The sequence below is a fragment of the Euprymna scolopes genome, chromosome 3 (genome assembly GCF_053919585.1).
Source record: "Euprymna scolopes isolate OS-2025 chromosome 3, ASM5391958v1, whole genome shotgun sequence".
Taxonomy (NCBI): Eukaryota; Metazoa; Mollusca; class Cephalopoda; order Sepiida; family Sepiolidae; genus Euprymna; species Euprymna scolopes.
In genome coordinates, this window is record NC_136484.1 from 74,875,935 (window position 1) to 74,902,935 (window position 27,001).

The following is a 27,001-nucleotide window of genomic DNA, read 5'->3' on the forward strand; positions in this document are numbered from 1 at the left end:
GTTTGAATATACAAACGTGGTAAACTTTAAATTTGTTTGAATATATAAACGTTAAACTCTTCATCTATCTAATAATTGAATATGTACTATTTTTTGAGATGTGATGCATGATCGAAAAAGGATAATTTCTGAAAGATTTAATGACTTTAACTTTATAGAATTTCCACATGTATTCCCCGCTGTTATTTCCTACAAATATGTAAAAAAAAATGTCTAAATGTACTTACAGTTCAATAATCGGTCTAAATAAGCATAAAGAGAGCCGTTATTATTGTTGGTTTGCAAAATACCATCTATTGAATAATCGATTACGTACCCTTTGTACACAAATAAATCTACTTGTTAGTAGACTTGCAGAATCATCGAATCACAGAACTGATTCCAACATTGAATCTTGAAGAATTCTGGTGCCAATTAATTATTAGCCAGCTGAGAAAAGAAACGAAAAACAAGAATCACACAGAGACACAAACACGATATATGTATTCAAATGAGCAATACTTTTACATAATGAGTGCTTCTTAGAATATATATATATATATATATATATATATATATATATATATATATATATATATATATATATACTTTGGGGATTAGAACAAGAGTCTAAAGAGCAGTGTATATTTTAATGTATTAGTGCGTTCAATAATACAATTAAAAGAAAAGAAAACAGTGCTCGTTGTAATGTAGATATATAATAAGCTCGATAGTATTTGTTATTCCTTATGAAATCGATTTTTTATTTTTTATTTTAATTATAAATTATCAATCATCTTACTTAATATATATATATATATATATATATATATATATATATATATATATATATAGGATTTAGCAGCAATAGGACTTTATAGCATCTATTTTCAAAATTTAGATTGAAAGCTAGTGCAGCTCTTTATGTTAAGAAATACGTTTTCCTGTTTTTCTATATAGATTTATAGTTACAGATAACGGGTTCTACTTTCTCATCGTTAACTTCGACTGTTTATTGATTTCAACCTATCTTGTTGGTTAAGATTACAAATGGGAGATTCGTCGTCCTTTATTGTTGATCCGTATTTTTTATTTATTTTTTTTTTTGTATCGTGTGATGCTTCCGTTAAATATATGATGGACGATGCGCTTGTTTGAGAAAAAAAAGAGCGTCCTTATCGTCTGCATCATTTCGTTGAAATTTAGCGTAAACTTGTTGTTATTAGGGGCGATGTGTGAGAGTTTTCGTCGTTGGATAACGATGCTTACTCAACTTGAGTATCATAAAGTTAACCTCTGAAAAATCAAAATTCGAGAACTTTCTCTTCTTCTCTCATGTGGCAAACGTCAAGTGGAATTTCCATGAGCAAATCTCTTTTCAAGAACGCCCTGTATGTGGATCTAATTATCGCAGGAGTGCTTTACTACATGCTACAACATTGTCCTCGTGTAATAATAACTAATACTTTTCACAAAGTATCCCCTTAAATTATAAAACTTTGCTCATTAAAATAATTGTTTCCAATTAGCTCATCATATTCTCCATCATTCAACTAACAATCCATCGATTTCGTGAACCTTTCCGAATGGAGTTTGACTTTGATAAATTGTTACACATCAGTAGAAAAGGATTACTATGCTACAAAATGCATTTTAAAGGATGTACACTTACATATTACAATTTTCTACGATACCATTATTTATTCTGTAGCCAATATGTTTGATGTTTGTCCCAACTAATGTCATTCTTAAGTATATGTTTACAACTTCACGGTGAAGAGAGACAGGTCTAATCCGAATGTACATATATATATATATATATATATATATATATATATATATATATATATATACATAAAAGCTACTCCGATGAGTGGTAGACGACGAAACACGTGTCCGTGGATAATTATATTTTAAGACAATATATATATATATATATATATATATATGTGTGTGTGTGTGTGTGTGTGTGTGTGTGTCTTGACTGTGCACCTGCTTCCAGATAGCAAAACGTCTATCAACGTCAGATACAGCTGAGTGTCGAAATGGGTCATATCCATACAAACCTGCTCTAATTTTCTGTGACATCTATCTATCTATGGATCTATACATCTATCTATCTATAGATCTATACATTGGCATTTTTCCACTCCCCAACCATCGTTAATTATTCTTGGGTTGATTAACTTTATGAAGTACAACGCTCTCCTCACACCGATGAATTTCCTGTAACTTGAGAAAGGTCGTGTTCTGCGACTATAGCACACACAGGTTCTCCGGGTTCCACCATCTTATTTCATTTCATTTAATCGTTGCTTTGGTACCGGTGTAAGTGAATCAGCTCGGTTATCGTGAGACATAATGAGCCCCATATAAAACTTCAGTGCATATTCTGAGGCCAACCTTCGGGGCGTGGAAAGGTGACACCTAATTGACATTTTAGAGGCTGATTCGGTGCCCACTTTCGTCTGTTCCGATGTATTTTGGTGGATAACTGACGAAATACACATGCAGAGTCTGCTCGTAAATAAATGTTTTAGTCTTTTCACTGCGATGCAAGGTTGACACTTCTCAGCACAGCATCAAGCTTAGTAAAATTCATATGCTTGTTCTTATGCACCGATTGGAGTTAGTTTTTGTTTTCCATCACGGAACTATTGCTTTTCATAACTACGCCGGTGACTACAGAATTAGTGCCTACCCATGCTGTAACATCTTGTCCACAGATACACTAGTCACCTTTTACTGGATTGTCATTTGCCACTCTCGAATAAATGTCTTTGATCCTCCGTGCTGTAAGAGGTACTTGAACCTTGCACTTCATCATTCCGTTCAGTTGTCACATTGTTTGCCCTTCGTTTCACGGACGTTTTCGTGACACATAACCAGCCAAACACCAGGAAATGGCCAGTCATTTTCCCGCAAACTGAAAATACAGTTTGACGGGTTAGTCTATTAGGGACTACTGGAAGGTCACTTCAACGCCGGAATAGCAGTTTTCCTGCCTCCTCCTGGACATGCAATCTCAACACGCATGAGCTTAGTCTCAGTCGTTCAGGGGTCTTGCTTATTAGACCAAACTTCTTCGTATGTTCTTTCACGCGAATCGCACAGCACATATTCAAAAAATGTCGTCAATATAAGAAGACGTAACCGAAATTCATAATCTCATCCTAGATTAGGATAGCATTAACAATGACTCGCATTATTAAAGGGCGACATTGATCCCAAATCGTATGTAGGTTAGACAATGTCGATGCCCCTTGATCTCCACTGTTTGGAAACGCCAAAAAGATTTGTCGACATGTACTTGCAACTAGGCTCGGCGTATGTCTAGCACTGCAAAGTTTGGTCCTTGCTAGCTCCATTTCCTTAATTTTTACAAGCAAACACCCGCGTCAGCTGTATATACGGCCACGTACTCATTTAGCCCCCGATAATCCATAACGGGCCGAACCTTCTATTTGTTTTCTTGCAGAACTGCCATGGGAGGTATTAGACCCTTTGGGTATCGAGTTTGTCCTCCGCATACGGCAGCAACTAGCCGTTATCGATCCACATTTGCAGTTCCCAATCATATTACTCTCAAATTTGTGCTGAGGCTGGATATTTCGCAAGTCTTTTTTTTTAACTTAATTGCAGGTTGGTCACCAGCCCATTTCAAAATTCCGAGTGTTATTTTCATACTATGCGGTGAAATCAGATTCGATAATAATAATGGCGGTAAAATTTGGAATGCTGAATTGTGAAAACGTTACCTCACCAGCACAGCTACTCCTCCGAACCGCTTGAGTGTGTCCAGCACAAACAACAAATCAAAGAAGATTTCCATTCACAACTACAAATTTTATGGTAAAATCGATCTTTGCACTGATGTTAACTTGTGTCACTCCGATTCCAGCACAGGGATCACTTTTCTCATCCATTATTTACAACACAACTTGCGGACAAATACCTGCATGTATTCGGTATCTACCATAGCTGTACGTGGCATTCCATTGATCCGAACAATACAACCGGTAATGTGTCATTTCATGGGTTCAAGCCCCTTGGCTTAACGTTCACAGAAAACATGAGTTGGAATAGATATATTGAGTTCCTTGCCAAGGCTGCTGCAAAGAAGGTGAGCTTTCTCTATCGTGCTAGGAAGTTACTTACGCCTGAAATACCCTGTACCTCTACAAAGCCACCATTCGTCCATGTATGGAGTACTGCTGTCACATTTGGGCCGGTGCAGCAGCTACTAGTCTATCACTCCTGGACAGGGTCCAAAAGAGAGTCGCCAACCTAATAAGTCTTGAATTGTAATCTAAACTTCAGCCTTTGTCCCATCGACGAAATGTTGCATCCCTCTGTCTAGTTTACAAGTATTTAAATGGTGGATGCTCTGACGAACTACAATCACTTGTACCCCCTCGACGAAAATACCCCCGACAAACCCGACAAGTAGCAAAGTCCCACCCCTACACAGTTGAGATCCCTAGATGTAAGAAAGACTGTTACTCTAATAGCTTGTTTCCTATAACGGCAGGATTTGGGAATTCTCCTCCGGTGTCCTTCTTCCCTAACTCTACTGACATGCAGTAGTTCAAGTGTAATGTGAACAGACATCTTGCTGCTAAACTCCCTACATAGTACCCCTAGAACTTAGGTCCCTGATAGTAGCCCTCTACATCAAAGTGGCGATATGCCTTGTTTGGGATGAAAATGTAAAAATAAAAATTACCAAATATTGAGGGGTGAGATTGATGCTGAATTCTCGTCTCCCTACTTGTTGCTCGTGTTAGATGATAAGGTCTGTCCCTTTTCATGTAAGTATAAAAATAGAGAGATTACTTAAAATGAAAATAAAATGAGAGAAAGCAGAAATCGAACCTTGGATATAAGTTTTAAAGAACAATAGGTTTAAATGGAATGTCCAGTAAATTGTTAATTCTGATGAAATAAATAATAAATAAAGTATTCAATTGTTAGAAAGAATGTGGATAATAAAATATGGGTTAAATAAATTAGATATGTAGGTTGAATTCCTTTGTGAAAACAACAAAGAAAAAATAGGTTATTGGGAAAGCATAATGTTCGGAAACGTGCAAGTCGCGCATGTTGGTGGCACGTGAGTTTGATCACGTGGCCGGATATGCATGGATTTCTCAATATAGGAAGTGAGAGTTAGTTAGTTAGTTAGTTAGTTAGTTAGTGAGAAACTCAGAGAGAGTTTGAGATCGATAGACGATAGTCTGGGTTCAGACATGGGTTTCAATTGTCTAGAAGCGAGACGGTCACTTTTGAAACAATAGAATGTGAACCTTTGAATTCCTGAACGCAAAGCCACCAACCGGTTCAAGTGGAAGAAGAATAAATGCTCATCATGGTTTTATAACTGCCGTCTCCTGTGTCCATCATTACATGAAAAAGGTATTGTCTATTTATGTGTACAAACTATTTGAAATTCATCATCTAAAAAATATGTGTTAGAAAGTATATGTGTCTATTTATGTTATACAAACACTCCCGTTCATACGAACTGTCAAAGCATAAATGCCAACCTATCAATCCATCGGCATAAATGCAAACTTCTCAATTATCGGTCTGTCTATCTAGATATGAAAACAACTTCTCAAAATGTATTTATATGCAATCTCTCATTTATAAACTCTCACTCTCTCTTTATATACACCTGTTAATGTCTCTATATCTCCCATCTCTTCACACACATGAACTCTCCTAAGACTGTCTATCACTCTAAGACACTTATCCTTCTTAACATGTAAACAAAAGAACATACATTATCCTTACTAATAAGAACACATTGAAATGTATAACGTAACACTCGGACAAAAATCGAGCAATGTGCCCACGCCGCTGTCATCGATAACACATGATATTTCATCGGGCTTGAGATTAGCACCTCTGACTGTCTCATTATCCAGTAGGCAATCGCTTGCTCTATGATTTGGTCCATTAAATTTATAACACCCCGGGGAAGTATCCTTTTCCTTTAATGTGCTTTGCGTCGACTGTGCAGCTACTGCAGCCAGCTCTGTAACTCCAGTGCAAATCATCGATCGTTTCATATAAGTGATGGTAGCGTGCTGCAAACTGCTTCCATGCGGATCCAGGGCAAAGGTTATGTTCAGCGTTTTCTTAACACCATCAAAATATGAATGTTTTTCCTCACTTAATTGCTGGGACAAGCACATCACAATGATGCACTCGAGCCCCTTCACTCGACTCACTTTACATATCAACTCAGCTTTCATCATAATCACCGAAATAGCTTGTCAATCAACGAGGGAAGAGAGACGGACTCGATTTAAAAAAAGAAAAAAAAAACATATAGTGTCATCATACGAAAACCGTCAAGTCAATAGAAAAATAAACGTAAACCGAACGCTTTCGTCTCCACGACTCAACACAAACAATATCATCGATGCGATCCGACACCGAACAATTCCATCGACACGATCCCGAACAATCCAGTCGACACGATCCGACATGATGCGAATAACTTCGTCCATAAGACCTGGCACGGTCTCGAACAATTCGTTGATATGACAAAACACGATCTTTTACAAAATAAATATCGATAGTTACAGAGCGTTTCAATGGCGCCTCGGAGTATTACCGTTTGTAAAGCTGTCAAAAGCTGCACGGAGAAGGAGGCAAATGGAGGTCAATAAAGACGATACACAAGTACTTAGAGAGGGCATGAATAATAATCATACTCAACAAATCAATAAATAACTTCGACTTTTTCCTACGGAGTTTTCAAAGGATGGCACTTTTCAGTCACCTAACGCCTCTTCTTCTTCTTCTTCTTGTTAAATTGTGTACATCAATGCTGTTTCATCTTCTTACGAGATTATCTTAAAAAGAAAATCAATGTCGTTGTGGCGACTCTGTACTTGGAAAACACCAATTAACTGTATAAGTATAACATCAATGAAATCTTAAGAAATACGCGTTACTTCAAAGCGGAGTTAAGATCACAAGCATTGAGTTAACTCATATTTATTTACAAGAATTAACTTGTATCTAAAATGTTTGAGTCTATTAAAGTCAGGATTATTATTGTCTGCTGATAATCTTGATAACAATTCACAATTAAGTTTAGCTTACTAAATACAACAAAGCGTATTCTGTTCAAAGTACGCAGCCGTTTTACTGTGCCATAAACTTGCAATAAACTAAAGTTCAGGTGTATTATCTAGTGTGAAAAAAATGGAATTTAGAGGTGTATTACATAGCAATCATTGGATTAATATTTAAAATTAAGTTAAAAACATTTCTATCAGTCTCTAATTAACAGTTAGAAACATTTCTATCAGTCTCCATGAATACCGACTCAATTACAAGGTCCTTTCATAGAGGACTTTTTATTCATATAAAGCGGTTGATCATCTAGAACTGAAAGTTGAACAAAATAGAACAGAACGTGAGAAACTTATTGTATAAGCACATGGCTTACATAATTTAAACATTGCAAAAATATATTTAAAACGCGTCTTACTACTTGATCATTTCCTCTGAAATAACCTAAAGAAAAAAAAACACTGCCTCTAAAACTACAAAAAAATATACGGCTAAGTTGAATCTACTTCTTGTTCTTATAGCTTATTTCGTAACTTTTTTGTGACTTTTATCTATTCTACATCCTGTTAATAGCATAATGCTAGATTCATCTGCACAGACTATCTCTATACTGACGGACTTTCCTACCAATATTTAATAATCCTTCCTCGCCTACGATAGGTAGATCGTGCACCCCAAAACTGCATATTGTAGATGTTTCTTTTTACATAATCATCACTTAATTCATCGGCCGGAACTTTGCGAACTATTCACATAAATCATTAGATGATTCAATGCGAACTAAATGTACCGTGAGAGGTCAAATAAAATGTCATCAAAAAGATATAATATATCTTATTACACACATAATAATACCTTATTACACACATCGCAGAAATCTCATATTTTTACAAAAAAAATGCGTTAGATGCAAGCAACACAATTCAAGAGATTCTATTCACAATATATGTGACAGTTCCTATATCTGCAGTTCTTTCTTGCACTTAGGGTGTCGAGCGTAGAAACCATATATTCGCCATGCTTCCCAATATGTAGTCCTACTTACAAGCATCCGAGAGACACTCATCTGCACAAAATTGCATTCCTCGCCACTTGATGTAATCCTAGCGTGAGGAACCACTCAATTATTTTACTTAATGCAGATCCTTCACATTATTCTGTATTTTTATACATTGGAGACTTTTCCTCCGTAATCGATGAATTAACTAGCTAAGTATCAATTCGGTTATTCAAGCCTGATCGTCTCGAAACCCTTAGTAAGAATTATTTGATTCAGAGCATGTCTGTATTCGTCGACTCCTTAACCCCAGCTTGAAATCACAAAAGATGAGGGGACAATAAAAAGAACAATACTACTTAATGACATCAATTTAACCAAAAAGCATGCAGAACAAAATATAATGAATTGTATAAATATTAACGTATGTTCCGTTCTCACCAATGACCATATAGCAATGCATATATATCGATTTTGTGTTTTGTTTTTTATTTTTGTTTAACGTAATGCAAATCATCGTGTAAATAGTTAGGTGACTTTATTAAAATTACTTCTTCAAGAGTCTATTGGTAAAAAGGTCAGAGGTTGGTTTTAAATGTAATCATTGCGTGCCTGTCTAAATATATATGTATCTATGGTTTTATATACTTTATTTCTCGTTATTTAGATTCATTCAGTGTTGTGTGAATATGAAACTTGTACTCACATGGATAAATGCTTATCTTCATGCTTGTAACATGATTTAATTAATTCATAGCACAAGATTATTGTAGAGAAGAACATATGATTGATCATGTGCCGAAAGACAGAATAGAAGTGAACAAAAGAAGACAAAAAGTTAAAGAGACCTTCTTTTATACAAGGCTTATTTATTTTAATACTTGTCAGAACATTCAAAGCGCCTCTTAGTAATTCGATCGCTTCCTCTGAACTCATCGTAAGATAACAAATTTTACCCATTAAACGTCATCAGGTTACACACCAAGCGACTTCTTTTCTTCCGTGATACAAAACTACATATAATATTAGCAACCACTTGTAAATTTTAGAGCCTGTTTAGGTATTAAGTGTTTAGGGCACCTTCACAAAATATCTTTAGTTAATATTTCGAACTACGAACAGACCGGTTATTATGCAAACATGTAAAACGTTGCGCAACGAGAATTACAGATTAAAAAGTCAAAGGCAAAAAGAATAAAATTCAGCGATGAATGGCTTGTCAAAAGAATCTGACGCCATGTTTGTTACATGAAAAACATACTTCTTCAGATGTTTGTATTTTAATCTCTAAACGAAAAGTATTCTATAAGATATATTTTTTTCTTTTCGTGTGCACTAGAGAAAAAGTACGCAGTCGAAAAGGAGCTTATATGCTTATTGCAAGAAGTCTGGACTTATTCGGAAGCTATGATTATATTTATACATAGCACATTGTCATGTCAGTTATAGCACATAATAATAACCTGCATTTCTGTAAGATACTTTTGTTAATTCACTTTTAAATGATACCACTTTTTCTTAATTATAACCAGGATTCAGGGCTAAAACAATTTGATTATGTAATCGCCTACAAAATATTTTAATATTAACATAAATGAATAACTATGACTTAAAGCAAGTAAATATTGAAATGTTTTTTATGAAAAAAATTCCGGTATGTATGGCAATAGTGGAAGTAGATATAACAGAGGGAGTAAATTCCTCGGATTCATTTATTTCTGACTGCTAAAAAATAAAATATTAATCACGATGAAATATTCAAATTGGTGAGATTAATTTTTTTTATAAAAAGCTTTCCTTTTAAACAACTCTGACCAATTTTATCATAAATGACTGCAAAAACAGATTGAATTATGTAATTTTTAGTGAAACTCTATTCAAAACAAGAAATAAAACCCTGCATCACAGACACATACATGAACATACAACACACACACGCATGCATATATATTGTTATGTACACCTAGCGCCATAATAATAAACTAGAAGTTATTATGGATCTCGGCAAAGTACAGTATGAAGCAGCCATATGGCAGCTCGTAACTACAAATATATATATATATATATATATATATATATATATATATATATATATATATATATTCGATCATCAGAGTTTCAAATGTTTCAAAGCTGCTGGATGGATCCCGTGATTGAAAGGTAGCTACTGATGATTCCATGCATTTGAACTTTCCGGTCGATGTTGTACAAACAGACCATCGCCCTGGCATTGCTGTTTGGCTAGTTTTTAAAAAAAGTGTGTTCTCCTAGTGGAGTTGACTGCCCCGTGTGAAGAAAGTATGGAGGCTTTACATGGGCGCAAGGATGAGTGTTACGAATCCCTTCGATTTTACTGTGCAGAGAAGGGCTAGTCGTGTCACATACTGCCCATTGAAGTTGGATGTCGTGGTTTTGTGGGGATCGTAGCTTCTTTCCTTACTAAGATTGACATACAAGATCAGACATTGGGACATGTTTTGCAGCGTCTCTAACAAGCATAAAGTTGGATTTGCTCAAAGTCACGAATCCAGTTGATGATATAAAAGTAGAACGTTTTCTGGTCGCCTAACAACTAACCCTCTTTTTATCACGAAAGTCCGTTGACTATTCAATTCTCTGCAGTAACATCTGTGAACTGACTCTTGTTGTAAATTCTTATAACTGATCGGGACTATCCCCCATTTCTATGTCCAGTGGCGAATGCTGCTGGTGGCGCTAAGAGCAGCAGTATCGTCTTAGTCACAGAAACTGTGTTATCACCCTATGCTGGGGGCTGATGAGGGCAGGATAAAGCATCTGCCTTCGCATGTTGTGTGTAGAAAATATACACACCGAAAATACGCACAAGACTTAAATTAACGTAACACTTAAATTTTGATTTTTATTGTTTACATGTTTTTCTACTCTTCTGCTAACATGAAATAAACATAAACACACAAAATATGAGCCAAGGACCCGATAATAATAAAACATTATCTAATACGTAAAATCGATATTTTAAATCTGTCTAGTTTGGCAAAGACTGCTCGCAGCTTATCTTTGTCTGACGTAATTATTCGTGAAGCATTATTATAGTCTTCCGTGTGCACACCAGCAGAAAAGCTCTCAGTAAATACAAAAACAAAATAGTCTTTTTCAATCCATTTGAATATCGATCAACTTCTTAGCGTCGGCCATGTTTAATACCAATGTCAGAAATAATTAGAATCAGGGCACGCGCCAGGGAAGGTTTCGTTTTTAGACTTATATACACATGAAACTAAAAATAAGAAAGAAATATTTAAAAGAAAAAAAATTGTATTAAAAACGTATTTCACAAAACCATTTTAATTGACTAAGAATATGTTCTTTTTTTGGGGGGGCGGATAAAGCTTATTTAATTATGGTAAACCCGTCATGAAAATCTGAAATACATACAATTCTTGTCAATTATGATCACGAAAATGTTTTTCTGGAAAAAATAATCTCTTGATATATAAAGTTAGGTGTGCGTGTATGTGTGTGTGTGTGTGTAGTTATATAGCTGATAGTATACCTGCTTTAGTAAAATACTAAATACTAGTGGACCCAATCCGTAAATAATTTTTGAATACCAGGTGAGTAATGTGAACAGAATATTTCCCTAAAAATCCTTTTCCATTTAAAGCGTGCATCTTACCAAACTTACCTCCTCCCGAATAAACGTGCAATGGTCACAAATTATGAAGGGAATATTTTGACCCTTGGAGTATATATTCTAGGAATACAGCGAGTAACATTGACAGATTATTTCTTTTATGGGTGTTACAATTTAAGGAGTGCATATATATATATATATATATATATATATATATATTATGAACGAATGATATATATATATATATATATATATATATACTAGCGGTGGGTACTCAGTGTTGCCTGGGTTTTTAGATGCGTGTGGTGGGGTGGGGTGGGGGTAAAATGAAAACAAAGCGAAGTAATAACCCTGTTTAAATATTATAAAAACATACAATGTTAATCCTGAAAAAAAAAACAATTAAAAAAATGAACGTGATGCAATACGAACTATCCAGCGGTGCTCGGGTGTTTGAAAAATCCCCAAAATGTTTGATGGGGAGGGGGGTTCGAACTCGAATCACTGGGGCGTAAGCACCCCCCCCCAACAAAAAACGTGATGAATTAACTAAAAAGTGAATTAGGTCAAATATCAATTCCGCACTGAACGAATTCTAAATGATTTTTTTTTTGTTTTCTCGAATTCTAAATGAATTTATTTGTTTTAATTTAAGTGTAATGCAAGTGAATTCACGATATCGTTGCGTTGTAATAATAGACAGTAAAGAATTAATTCTTTTGTGTAAAAATAAATGCAAGCAGTAATAAATAAAGGTATAGTTATATTTCAAGGTTAGAGTCGATAAAACCGGAAGTAATAATTGGTTAGTCCCGCAGGTTGTGTCTTACACTAACTAAAAAAAAGCAAAAAGAAAACAATAATAATAATTGCGTTTTTTTTTATATATTTTTTATTCTTATTTTATTTAAGGTAAAAACAGAAAGCATAAATCATGGAAAGAAGATAAAAAAACGGCATAAATAATCCTGTACGATTCTAAACCGGTGTGTTTCCTCGTACTGTTCCTTGTGAACGCATCCGATGCGGTGTAAATGGGGTGCGGGAAAAGGAGGAATCTAAGAGAGAGAAAAGATTTTGCAACTTCCATTGAATCTAACCGATTTTGGCAGCGAATTCTCACCGGGAAAATATACGAATGTACAGTTACCGAGGAAGTGTAAGGTTAATAGGTCTATAGCACACCTCAGATCCTGTGCTGCAGTTTGCGAAGAGGAGAAGATATATATATATATATATATATATATATATTAATACTTTATAATTTAACATTCGTTTATTTTAATTCTTTATCTCTTCTTTGCATGGCAGGTTATTTATCTGCATTTTCTGCTTTATTCTTTAAACTTTCCTATCTATCTATTATATCAATCTACCCACACTTTCATATCTTGTATGTATATTTACTTATATGTTACTATTTGCATTTACTTACTTTTTGTTCTTGCTTTTTCCTGAATTTGAAGATACCGGCCATCCTCTCCCCTTAAATACTTTAAAAAAAAAAATTATTTTATTTTATTTATTTATTTATTAAATATTTTATATTTTATTTTTTATTTATTTATTTATTCTTTATTTATTATTTATTTTCTATTTATTTATTAATTAATTTATTTATTCATTTTCCATTTAGTGTCTTCTAACAACTCTTGCTGACATTTTTTTAATTAATGACCTGTACATTTCAGTTGACCTATATTATTTTGCCCTATATATTTTTTTCGCGCCTTTAAAATTTCCTAGTCTGGATAATTTTGACATTTGTTTCCGTTTATTTTATATTTTATATTTAAATCTATCATCATTTTTTTCTCTCTATCTCCTCTTTTTCTTCCCTGATCTTTCTTATTTATATTTATGTCTCGGAAGTAGAGTGAAAAGAATATCTTATTTTTCTTTTATTAATATTATTGGAAACTTTTTCCTGTTTTTTCCTTGTACACACTTTTTTGTGAATTATTCCATGGATTTCTGCCTTTGGATTATTATGGACCATCTTCTTCCAATTACGGAATTTCATTGGATTTTACTTGTGCAAATGGAATTTCTTTTAACTTTTTTTAATTTTACCGTCACTTGATTATTTATATTCCACCAGACTATCCATTCATGTGTAATCACTTTTTTCTTAACCATATTCCCTCTGGTTCACTTTTTTTGTTTTCAAGTAAGATCTTTGACTTACTTATTGCTCCATCAAATACTTTTGCATGCAAAATCCGATCCCGCATTTTGCTAATTCCTACCCTCTGATGAGAAGGAAATTATTTCTTCGAAACTCCGCGGATTAAGGTCTATCCACTTATCAAGTGTTTCCTTTTCAGATTAAATATGTTTTAACTCATTTCAAAGTGTTTTTAACGTTTTATTAATTGTTTGCTCGTGTATATATATATATATATATATATATATATATATATATATATATATATATATATACTAGCAGAAGTTCCCCTCGTTGACTGGGTTCAAAAACAGCTTACAGAAAATGGAGTCTGATTGATGAAAGTATGATAGGTTATGAAAAGGAGGCGGTTGTAAAGAGATAGGTTTTGATACTCAAAAATTTTACCCGAAGCAAAATATGATGAAAGTAAAGATAATTTTCGCGAAGATATATTTTATATCAACTTTGTTTCCGTTCGTGACCAACGAAATGATGTTTCCTTACAAAGAGAAAATGTTATATATATATATTATAATATAAATATACATTCAATAAATGTACAATAGTCAATATAAGTTGCTTTTATGGTAGAAAAGTTCATTGGTTTGTAAGAATGTTTTTTTTTATTTCACGAACCTGTTTAAAAAAATCAAAAGGGCAGCGACTTTGAAATGGAGAGACCCGTTTTCAATTTGTAGGAGGGGCACCTGAGCATTCTGTGTTAACAATTTAAGAGAGTACTGTCAACGTAAGGAATATTTATAAACATATTTTAATGTTTTCCGTTATTTTGTGTTTGAGGAATATTCGATTATGGCATGTGTAGTTTATATAAAAATTCATTTAAGTAGTTATCGCCTCAAACTTCGTTTTAAGTTCGGTTCGCTTAAATTATTTCAAGTAAAGAGCATTAAAACTATCTCGAAACAAAAAAAACACATGAACTGAACTTTTATTGACTATGGTAACATTTATTTTTTCGGGTAGTCGTTTGTTGGCTTTTATGCTAAACACTCTTACTAAATAATATCGACGGAATATCGAAAAACAAAGAAACAAAAACAGTTTTGAAAAATAATGAAGCTTTACTTACTTTAGTAAAATAATCCGAAACAGCAAAATTGGATATTAAAAACGTAAACACGTAATTACTTAAGTTTTTTAACGGAAAAAACAGCTTCGTTTCAGTTTTACAGTATTGAACGGTGTAGTATTGCGCCAGATAAAACATACCCATTCCTGATCCTCGATACATCTTCTATCATTATATGTAATCAGTTTTTTTTAAATAGTCATCGATATAGGAGCCTATTCGTGACCAGACACACACACATTCAGCTTTATATTATAGATATATGTATTAATTTTAAGGGAATTAGAACAACAGTCTGAAGAGCAGAGTATATTTAATGTATTAGTAAATTCATTAATACAATTGAAATAAAAGAAAACACTGCTCGTTGTAATGTAGATATATAATAAGCTCGATAGGCATATATATTCTAGAGTTATTTTAAACTGAGTAAGATAATTGATAATTTATAATTAAAATTAAAAATTAAACATCGATTTCATAAGGAAGAGCAAACAAAATCATTAAATTGTACGATCGTTTCGGAAACGATGTTTTTATTGAGATAGACGATAAGTGTTGGACAATAATTTTATCATATAGTTTTTTGAATCAAAGTCTTCTCATCAGCAAAAAATTCTCTCCCTTTGTAATTCAAATATTTAAGTGGATTTCAAATTTAGCGTTACTAACGATTTTAAACTGGTAATATTATTCCATTGGCGTTTCCTTTGAAAGTTTGTATATATCAACATTTTCAAGCATTCATACACTACATTTACCATCCAAATGAATGCTTTGACGATAATACTTACAATTTTAGAAGGCGAACAATTAAAAGGTATATATATATATATATGTTTGTTAAGATTTAAAAAATTATCCTCTCTTAATCTTACCCTTCAACCCCATTTTATTTTATTTTTATTTTTAATTTTAATTTTATGTTCATTTTATCTTACTTTGTTTATCAACATCAAAAAAGTAATTATTTTCCTTTATATTTTGAATAGCTTCCAGATACTTTTAAAAAATGCTAGGTTTATTTTTTGTGTCTTTAAAAAAAGCACCCAATATTTTTGTTGATGAGGAGACTTTGTTTAAAAAAAAACTATATGATAAATTATTGTCCAAGACATATTGTCCATATCAATAAAAACATCGTTTCCGAAACGATCGCACAATTTATTGATTTTGTTTGCTCTTCCTTATGAAACAGATTTTTAATTTTTAATTTTAATTATAAATTATGAAGCATCTTACTCAATATATATATATATATATATATATATATATATATATTACGGTGCTAAGGAAAAACAATTTTGTTAAATTGTAAGGTCTTACCCCTTAATATTGTTCCTATTATATGGAATTAATAGCCAAAAATCGTTTCAATATTTTTATAATATCAACTGGCTTAACTCAATCATTTTCTGGATTCTGTACCAATGTACTATATATGATTAAATGTATGTGTAAATAACACAAGAATTTATACAAATTCTTCTTTATAATATAGAATGAAAAACTATATAAAACTGCATATGAAGTATATTGCATTATAAAAAATGCAGCTTTATTTGGAAAAATGTTTTTATTGTAAATATTTAGAACAGTCAACAGACAGTGTATATTGTTGTGAATCGGGAAACTCCTGTCTGTGCTTTTCAACGACTTGCAATAAGTACTGCTTTTGGTCCTCTTCTTGGCAGGTAATTGATTAATTGAAATCTTGGATAAGGACCAGTCCACGTTCGTTCTCTTGCATCATTAACCACCTTGAATGTCTTTACCATTTTAACACCATTAGCATAATCAAGTTATGATTGCTTTGTTGCTGGGTAAAAGTTCAGAATTTTTGTGATATTTCAAGTGCAGCAAAGAACTCCTTTGTGTTGCAGGTGACATATTCTTGAAGATCCAGTTTCAAGTTTGATTAAGGTACAATTTTTTTCCTGGATTGGGCTGAGCTTCGTAACTCAGTTTCGCAACCATCAACTGCTTTGTTTCATCACTAACTTGACCTTCAAAAATGTTAAGCCAACAAGTTTTTCATTAAGATACCATAAGTGACGTTTAAACACTTTCACTACTGATTAAAAACAACCATTTTAATGACCTGGTAGTCATGAAGCTTCTTTAATAAAAATAAATCATTCCGTGAAGCACTAGCTGCAGAAGTAAGGAAACCAGGCCTGTAAATATATTTGACAATTAATTGAACTGATGCAATGCATCTAATTCTTTTTTAAACAACCTGAACTGAGATCGAAGTAAGTATATCTTTAGACAGTAGGTGACTTTTGCTATCAACCTTGCTCGATGATAGGCACCTGGTTTTCGTATTTCCAAACTTGACAGTGGCTGATCCTCGAGAAATAATAGGACACACTGTAGAAGGTCTTCGTAATAATCACGTGGCTAGAACATCTACGTACTAACACATGCACCATAATTCTTGCCTGTGTAGCTAGCAGTTGTATCAAATGGCAGTGATGTTGCTCGATCTGTAACGTTCCATTCATTAAGAACACAGAAAACAGCATCTGCTAGGGCTTCACAAGTATCACTTGTCAATTGAAGAATACCACGTATTTTCATATTTTTCATATCCCCGTCTCCTGATAAAATCACTGCCAATCTGTCAACTTTCTCATTTTCCGAGAGTGCTGGAAGAAGTTTACCATCCCAATGGTCAGTTAGGGAAATATTAGGAAAAAAGCTTCTCTTTATTTTCTGGGCTGCCATTTCACAATGATGTCATCGAGCTTGTTTTGTTTTATAGATTCTTTATTCAAGGTTACTTTTCTGGGATTGTGACCAAATGCTTCTGCAGCAGCTGCAAGGATGTATGTTGCATTTTGGTCACTTACGTTTGTTTTGTCAAGAGGAGCTGAAAGTTTTGGTGTCATGACATTCATTGGTCTATGACGTTTTCTGCTTGTTAAGGAGTGATTGGAATATTGTACAGATGGATCTTTTCTTTCTGCATCATCTGAACTGGAATTACTTCCATCACTATATCCTGCCATGCTGACTCTAGCTAAATCACCCTTTCGTTGTTCCTCTATCTGCATTTTCATTTTTGCGAGATGTTTTCTCTCCAAACGTCTGCATTCAACCTTATATAACTTTGATTCAACAAAACTCATGCAACCTCTTCTGACTTTCTCACGCTGTGCTTCTAGAAATTTTTTGTCTCTATCAATCTTGATCATACTCATGTGCAACATCGAATAATTCATCAAGTGAATTTGCAAATTCAGCTTTTTTAGCTTTCTGAGTATTTGTCTTCCTGGAACGGTTAATTTTCAGTAATTTCAATTTATTTTGCAAGTCTTTCAGTTTGTGATGTTGTAGTCATGTTGTGTTGGTATTCGAACTTTAGCCCAGAATTTCAGCAATTCAGATGTTGTAGCATAAGAACTGTCTTGAGGGTTTCTGATTTTTATGCAAATCGAAAAATCATGCGAAAACTTGGTGCTTACTAGATAATATACTCAAAGGTGTGCATTCGGATGATGAACCAATAAACCAATAAACCAATGAACCAATAAACCAATAAACCACGTTCGATAGATGCATGATGTTTATGATGGACAAATTCAGTCAATTTTGAAATGAAAAATAAAATATTTTTCAAGATGTTTTGATGGTAACCAAAACGGGAAAGGTTATATAGAGTTGGGTGGCACTTCTTTTATAAGTTATCGAATTTCTAACTCTCACCCCATCGACGTATTCGAGTTACAGAAAATCATATAATTATTACATATATTTATAGGAACAAAAACTAAGTTTAAGACTAGTGAAATTATAAAAATATTTTTCATGTACATTATATTGTCACCCTTATATATATATATATATATATATATATATATATATATAATAAATTCCACAGCCAAACAACGTCGCAGCCCACAAGAGCCATGACAGTCAAAGAACCGGAAGTCCAAGACTCGAGTTTCGCTCTCATTTGGGATATATATATATATATATATATATATATATATATATATATATATATATATATATATATATATATATATATACCGGTTTCCTATCGTTTAACACCCCATGACTGTGTTGCCTGTTTACTTGGCATTTATAGGCTCTAAAATTACTTCAACTATCTGGTTAATTTGCTGGGAGCCTAGATGTATAATTTTAGTCTATCTAGTTTAGATTGCTTTTATGACTGAATTCGAATCTAACAGTAACTGTTAGTTCTTACATTGATAATTGCATAAGCATAAAAAATTAGTCTGTGGATATAAAAATTAGGGTTAATATTTATTTATAAAAATGTTATCATTATATATATATATATATATATATATTCGTGATGGGACGATTCCAAAAGTTTTCTCCCAATTCCGATCAAATTACCCATTCCGTTCTAAATTTCCGATTCCGATTCGATTCTCGATTCCAATTCAGATTCTTTTAGTTAGAGTTTTTTTTATTTGTAAATTTTCAAATTATTACATAAATCCCCGGTTAATTTAGGGTGTATTTTTTCTCAAATATTTTATTTGTATTATATTGCAAATTGAAAGACAGCAAAAGGTTTATTTTGATTTTAAACAAAGCCAAATAGCATCAGTTCGTCGCTAGTATACAACATGTTACTTGAAAGTTTTCATAAACAGTTGAAAATAGTCGACGATGGTAGGTAAAATGAGAAAACAATGTAAGAACAAAATATTAATAACACCCCCCTACCATTGTTTCGGACGAATTTTGAAATAATAATGTTACTATTTATAAAACCATTTTTAAGATGAAGAGGGTGTTGGGCTCCGTTAACTATTATGCGCCTTCCTTCTATGAATGTTTAAATTTTATTTTAATTATATAAATTTGGTGGGTTATTAAATTGATTTGCTTTGCTGTATAAAAAACAAAAAAAAAACAAAAAAACAAAAACGAGATTAAAATAATAATAACAACCAGCGGGACGTGTGGAAATTCCACATGAGATTCATTCATATGCAATATGTAGATGTTGTGTAAATAGGGATGCTCTGATATTATTGTAACTCTTGTTAACTCTACCAAAGTATTTATCCAAGCTAGCAGACATGCTCAGCGTAGTCAGATCGTAAAGTACGCTTAAATATGATATTTTAATTCTTGAAGATTTCGTATATATTATTATAGAGTTAATGTTCTATGGATTGTTATATATTGTAAAGTTTCAGTTTTAAAAATAAAAAAATATATATTCATATGATGTGAGTGCATCAGCTTAAGTTCCTGCGGCTATAATCGAAACTGAAACCAAAATTTGTGAAGAATTTTTGATAAAATAATTTATTTAAAAAATGGATCACTGGAGTTCCATCAGCTATAATCGAAATCGAAACCAAAACTTATGAAGAATTCTTGGTAAAAATAATTTATGCAAAAAATAGATGACTTAAGTGCCATCAGCTATAATTTAAACTGAAACCAAAACTTATGAAGAATTCTTGGTAAAATTATTTATTACTAGCGGGGGTACCCGGCGTTGCCCGAGTGTTTGTTTCCGGGACGGGGGTGAGTTTTAAAAAATGTTATGGTAGGTAAGTAGGAAGGATCAAACCCGGAGTCATGAGTAAAAGTAGGAAAATAAAGTGTGAAAAAAAAACAAAAACATCTGCAACGTTAACAGTTCGGCCATCAAGAAAAGTCCATTCCAGTTGTTTAGGAAAAAAAAAAAAAAAACGACTACGGTAGGTCGGCGCGAACGTGTCCAGCACGCTAACCACTACGCCACAGAGCACTGCAGCTTAGTTTAGTGATTTTAAATAACTTCACATGAAAGAACTACGAAGCCAAACCGGTGTTCTCTTCTCAACTGTTCCTTGTGAACGATCCCCAAACGGTGTTAAGTGGTGGCAGGGGGAGGAGGAATTTATTAGAGAGAAAATATTTTACCACTTCCATTGATCTTAACCGATTTTGGCCGTGACTTCTCAGTAGAAAAAGTATAGAAATCTAAGATTATCGAGGAATTTGAGAAATAATAAGCCTATAACACACCTCAGATATTGTTCTGCCGTTTGTGCATATTATATTTGCATGAAATATCTTGATTTTTAATCCTATTAAGGTCAAAATCAGACGTGAAAAAATGAGTTCATTTTATTTATATAGAGATAAGCAATGGGAATCCATAACAATTAAACAACAGTCACTCGAATGTAATCGTGACACACAGAATAAATAAAACCCACACTATCGTATTAATATATAGTATTGTTAAAAGTCATAAAAAACGATCCTTTCCTACTACTAACCTTAATTACGGGTGGCAATATGAAAAATATAGCAATTACGTATGATTTTATGATTTTGCTAATCGGCCTTAGAATTAGTTGTAAAATTAATTAACTTATAATGTACCGAAATGGGTTGAGTTTATATTTATATGAATAACTGGACGAGTTTTCCGGGTACGAGTTTTCCGGGAACCTTTTCATATAATAAAACAATCCACTTAACATTTATATTTACATGAAAATATAAGGTTAAATATGAAGTGAAGTACAAGAAAAATATATTAATAAAATATGTTTATTTCTTCATTTGCAGGACGTTGAATACAAAATGGAGAAAAACAAATTCGCACAATTTCCTTTTCAATTCAAGCGAAGATGAAAAGCTGCTGAGCGAAACCTGAACGCACAACACAAAAGTGGTTAAAGAAATTTCGTGGCGGCGAAGAGTCTTGAAGATAATGAGCGTAGGAGTCGGTCATAGAATAAAGACAACGATCAATTAAGAGCCTAAGTTGAAGCCAATCCATGCACAATTTTTCGAGAACTTGCTCTGAATTATACGTAACGTTTATGACTATTTCCAACCATTTGAGAGAGATTAGAAACAAGAAAAACTTGATAAATGTGTGCCTTACGAATTGAATGACAACCAAAAAGATGTCGTTATGAAGTGTCATCTTCCCTTCTTTTATGCAACGAGAACGACTCGTTACTCGATCTGGTTGTGACTTGTGAGTAGGTTGTTTATGACAACCGGTGATGCTCAGCTCAGTGAATGAAGCTTCATGACACTTCCCGAAGCCAAGGTTGCGCAAAAAAACGTCATGCTGACTGTTTAGTGGTTTGATACCGGTTCTCTTCATCATAGTTTTTCGAATGCAGGCGAAAACATTACGACGGTAAAGTACTTTCAATAAATGGATTAACTGTACCACAAACTTCGACAACACCCGGCGTTAGTCAACAAAAAATGCCCAATGCTATTCAACGACAGTGCCCGAACGCACGTTGCTAAACCGACCATGCAAAAGTTGAACGAATTGGGCTCCGAAATTCTACCTCATTCGTGATACTCTCCAGATGTTTCACCTATCGACTACTATTTTTTCAAGCATCTTGAAAACTTTCTGCGCGAGAAATGCTTCAAAAACCTAAACGATATCAAAAATTCCTTCAGCATCTTTATCGGCATCAGAACAGAAGATACATATTTACTGGCATAAATACACTTACTTTGCGTTGGCAAAGGCGTGTTGATTCTGATTATACTTATTTCAATCAATAAATATTTGTTTCAGCTGAGATATGTTCGTTTGAATTTAAAAGTAAAAACTGCAAGAACTTTCTTGTCAACTTGGTGTTTATGAACACATCATTAATATATATATATATATATAATATAAAGCTGAACGTCTGTGTGTGTCTGGTTACGAATAGGCTTCTATATGGTTGACTATTATAGAAAACTGATCACATATAATGATAGAAGATGTATTGAGACAGAGGGATGGATATGTTTGATCTGGCATAATGATGATTCATTAAAATTGTGGGGTCTGCGTTCGCGCCTGGTCCATAAAGTATGGAAATAAAAAAATAAAAATTAAACAAAAACGTATACAGCGTTTCTGATATAAATGTACATAATAATACTTTGATAAGTATGTTTTAACTTAAATAGGATTGGTATAATAACATTGTGGGGTCTGTGTTCGCGCCTTGCCTCTATAGAATGGAAATAGGCATAAACTTTAACAAAGACTTTTCATATCTATCTGCGTAAGTATACTTTGATAATCATGTTTCAGTTTGAAGAAATATGGTATAATAAAATTATGGGGTGTTCGTTCGCGCCTGACCTCCATAGAATGGAAATATGTCACAAAGTTTAACAAGGTTTTTTTTAATAGAAATCCACAGAATATTGTGATAAGTGTTTCAGTGTGAACAGGTAGGGTTTAATAAATTATGGGGTTTATCTATTCTATTTTTACTTACATCATATTTTGCTTTGGTTTTGATACCCCAAATTGGAAGCTAGCTCTTTACAACCATTCTATTTGCTAACCTATCATACTTTCATAAATCGAAGTCTATTTTCTGTAGGCTGTTTTTGAACCCAGTCAACGACGGGTACTTCTGCTAGTATATATATATATATATATATATATATATATATATATATATATATATATATATATATATTCTCAGCAACCCATGAATTGTTTAGCATTTCCGAATCAAAGGATTGACGTTTTGCTCATAATGATCGACAAAATTTAAAAATAGAACAGCAAAATAACGAACAGAAGAAATAGATGAGAACTAAAAGCAAAATAAAATAGATGAGAATTAAAAGCGAAATAAAATAGATGAGAATTAAAAGCAACCGTAAATAGATGAGAACTAAAAGCAACATAAAATAGATGAGAATTACAAGAAATATAAAATAGATGAGAACTAAAAGCAACATAAAATAGATGAGAACTAAAAGCAACATAAAATAGATGACAATTAAAAGCAACATAAAATAGATGAGAACTAAAAGCAACATAAAAAAGATGAGAACTAAAAGCAACATAAAATAGATGACAATTAAAAGCAACATAAAATAGATGAGAAATAAAAGCAACATAAAATAGATGAGAACTAAAAGCAACATAAAATAGATGAGAACTAAAAGCAACATAAAATAGATGACAATTAAAAGCAACATAAAATAGATGAGAACGAAAAGCAACATAAAATAGATGACAATTAAAAGCAACATAAAATAGATGACAATTAAAAGCAACATAAAATAGATAAGAACTAAAGGCAACATAAAATAGATGAGAACTAAAAGCAACATAAAATAGATGACAATTAAAAGCAACATAAAATAGATGAGAACTAAAAGCAACATAAAATAGATGACAATTAAAAGCAACATAAAATAGATGAGAACTAAAAGCAACATAAAATAGATAAAAATTAAAAGCAACATAAAATAGATGACAATTAAAAGCAACATAAAATAGATGAGAACTAAAAGCAACATAAAATAGATGAGAACTAAAAGCAACATAAAATAGATAAGAACTAAAAGCAACATAAAATAGATGACAATTAAAAGCAACATAAAATAGATGACAATTAAAAGTAACATAAAATAGATGAGAACTAAAAGCAACATATAATAGATGACAATTAAAAGCAACATAAAATAGATGAGAATTAAAAGCAACATAAAATAGATGAGAACTAAAAGCAACATAAAATAGATGAGAACTAAAACAACATAAAATAGATGACAATTAAAAGCAACATAAAATAGATGAGAACTAAAAGCAACATAAAATAGATGACAATTAAAAGAAACATAAAATAGATGACAATTACAAGCAACATAAAATAGATGAGAATTAAAAGAAACATAAAATAGATGAGAACTAAAAGCAACATAAAATAGATGAGAACTAAAAGCAACATAAAAAAGATGACAATTAAAAGCAACATAAAATAGATGACAATTAAAAGTAACATAAAATAGATGAGAATTAATAGTAACATAAAATAGATGAGAACTAAAAGCAACATAAAATAGATGAGAATTAAAAGCAACATGAAATAGATGAGAATTAAAAGCAACATAAAATAGATGAGAACTAAAAGCAAAATAAAATAGATGAGAACTAAAAGCAACATAAAATAGATGAGAATTAAAAGCAACGTAAAATAGATGAGAACTAAAAGTAACATAAAATAGATGAGAACTAAAAGCAACATAAAATAGATGAGAACTAAAAGCAACATAAAATAGATGACAATTAAAAGCAACATAAAATAGATGAGAATTAAAAGTAACATAAAATAGATGACAATTAAAAGTAACATAAAATAGATGAGAAATAAAAGCAACATAAAATAGATGAGAATTAAAAGCAACATAAAATAGATGAGAATTAAAAGTAACATAAAATAGATGAGAATTAAAAGTAACATAAAATAGATGAGAACTAAAAGTAACATAAAATAGATGAGCATTAAAAGCAACATGAAATAGATGAGAATTAAAAGCAACATAAAATAGATGAGAATTAAAAGCAACATAAAATAGATGAGAATTAAAAGTAACATAAAATAGATGAGAACTAAAAGCAACATAAAATAGATGAGAACTAAAACAACATAAAATAGATGACAATTAAAAGCAACATGAAATAGATGAGAATTAAAAGCAACATAAAATAGATGAGAATTAAAAGTAACATAAAATAGATGAGAACTAAAAGTAACATAAAATAGATGAGAATTAAAAGCAACATAAAATAGATGAGAATTAAAAGTAACATAAAATAGATGAGAACTAAAAGTAACATAAAATAGATGAGAACTAAAAACAACATAAAATAGATTAGAACTAAAAGTAACATAAAATAGATGAGAATTAAAAGTAACATAAAATAGATGAGAACTAAAAGTAACATAAAATAGATGAGAACTAAAAGCAACATAAAATAGATGACAATTAAAAGCAACATAAAATAGATGAGAATTAAAAGTAACATAAAATAGATGAGAATTAAAAGTAACATAAAATAGATGAGAACTAAAAGTAACATAAAATAGATGAGAACTAAAAGCAACATAAAATAGATGAGAACTAAAAGCAACATAAAATAGATGAGAACTAAAAGCAACATAAAATAGATGAGAACTAAAAGCAACATAAAATAGATGAGAACTAAAAGCATCATAAAATAGATGAGAACTAAAAGAAACATAAAATAGATGAGAACTAAAAGCAACATATAATAGATGACAATTAAAAGCAACATAAAATAGATGAGAATTAAAAGCAACATAAAATAGATGAGAACTAAAAGCAACATAAAATAGATGAGAACTAAAACAACATAAAATAGATGACAATTAAAAGCAACATAAAATAGATGAGAACTAAAAGCAACATAAAATAGATGACAATTAAAAGCAACATAAAATAGATTACAATTACAAGCAACATAAAATAGATGAGAATTAAAAGAAACATAAAATAGATGAGAACTAAAAGCAACATAAAATAGATGAGAACTAAAAGCAACAAAAAAAAGATGACAATTAAAAGCAACATAAAATAGATGACAATTAAAAGTAACATAAAATAGATGAGAATTAATAGTAACATAAAATAGATGAGAACTAAAAGCAACATAAAATAGATGAGAATTAAAAGCAACATGAAATAGATGAGAATAACAAGCAACATAAAATAGATGAGAACTAAAAGCAAAATAAAATAGATGAGAACTAAAAGCAACATAAAATAGATGAGAACTAAAAGTAACATAAAATAGATGAGAATTAAAAGCAACATAAAATAGATGAGAATTAAAAGCAACATAAAATAGATTACAATTAAAAGCAACATTAAATAGATGAGAACTAAAAGCAACATAAAATAGATGAGAATTAAAAGCAACATGAAATAGATGAGAACTAAAAGCAACATAAAATAGATGAGAATTAAAAGCAACGTAAAAAAGATGAGAACTAAAAGTAACATAAAATAGATGACAATTAAAAGCAACATAAAATAGATGAGAACTAAAAGCAACATAAAATAGATGACAATTAAAAGCAACATAAAATAGATGAGAATTAAAAGTAACATAAAATAGATGAGAATTAAAAGTAACATAAAATAGATGACAATTAAAAGTAACATAAAATAGATGAGAAATAAAAGCAACATAAAATAGATGAGAATTAAAAGCAACATAAAATAGATGAGAATTAAAAGTAACATAAAATAGATGAG

General features: G+C 31.9%; 1 long non-coding RNA gene across 1 annotated transcript in view; it reads left to right on the forward strand.

Annotated features, from left to right (window-relative positions):
* LOC145256285 (uncharacterized) overlaps positions 1-22,529 on the forward strand; it is a 49,659-nt gene extending 27,130 nt beyond the window's left edge. Inside the window, exon 3 of the long non-coding RNA XR_013863957.1 lies at positions 21,512-22,529. This is a non-coding gene — a long non-coding RNA (uncharacterized LOC145256285). The remainder of the gene's footprint in view (positions 1-21,511) is intronic.
* Positions 22,530-27,001: the final 4,472 nt, after the last annotated feature.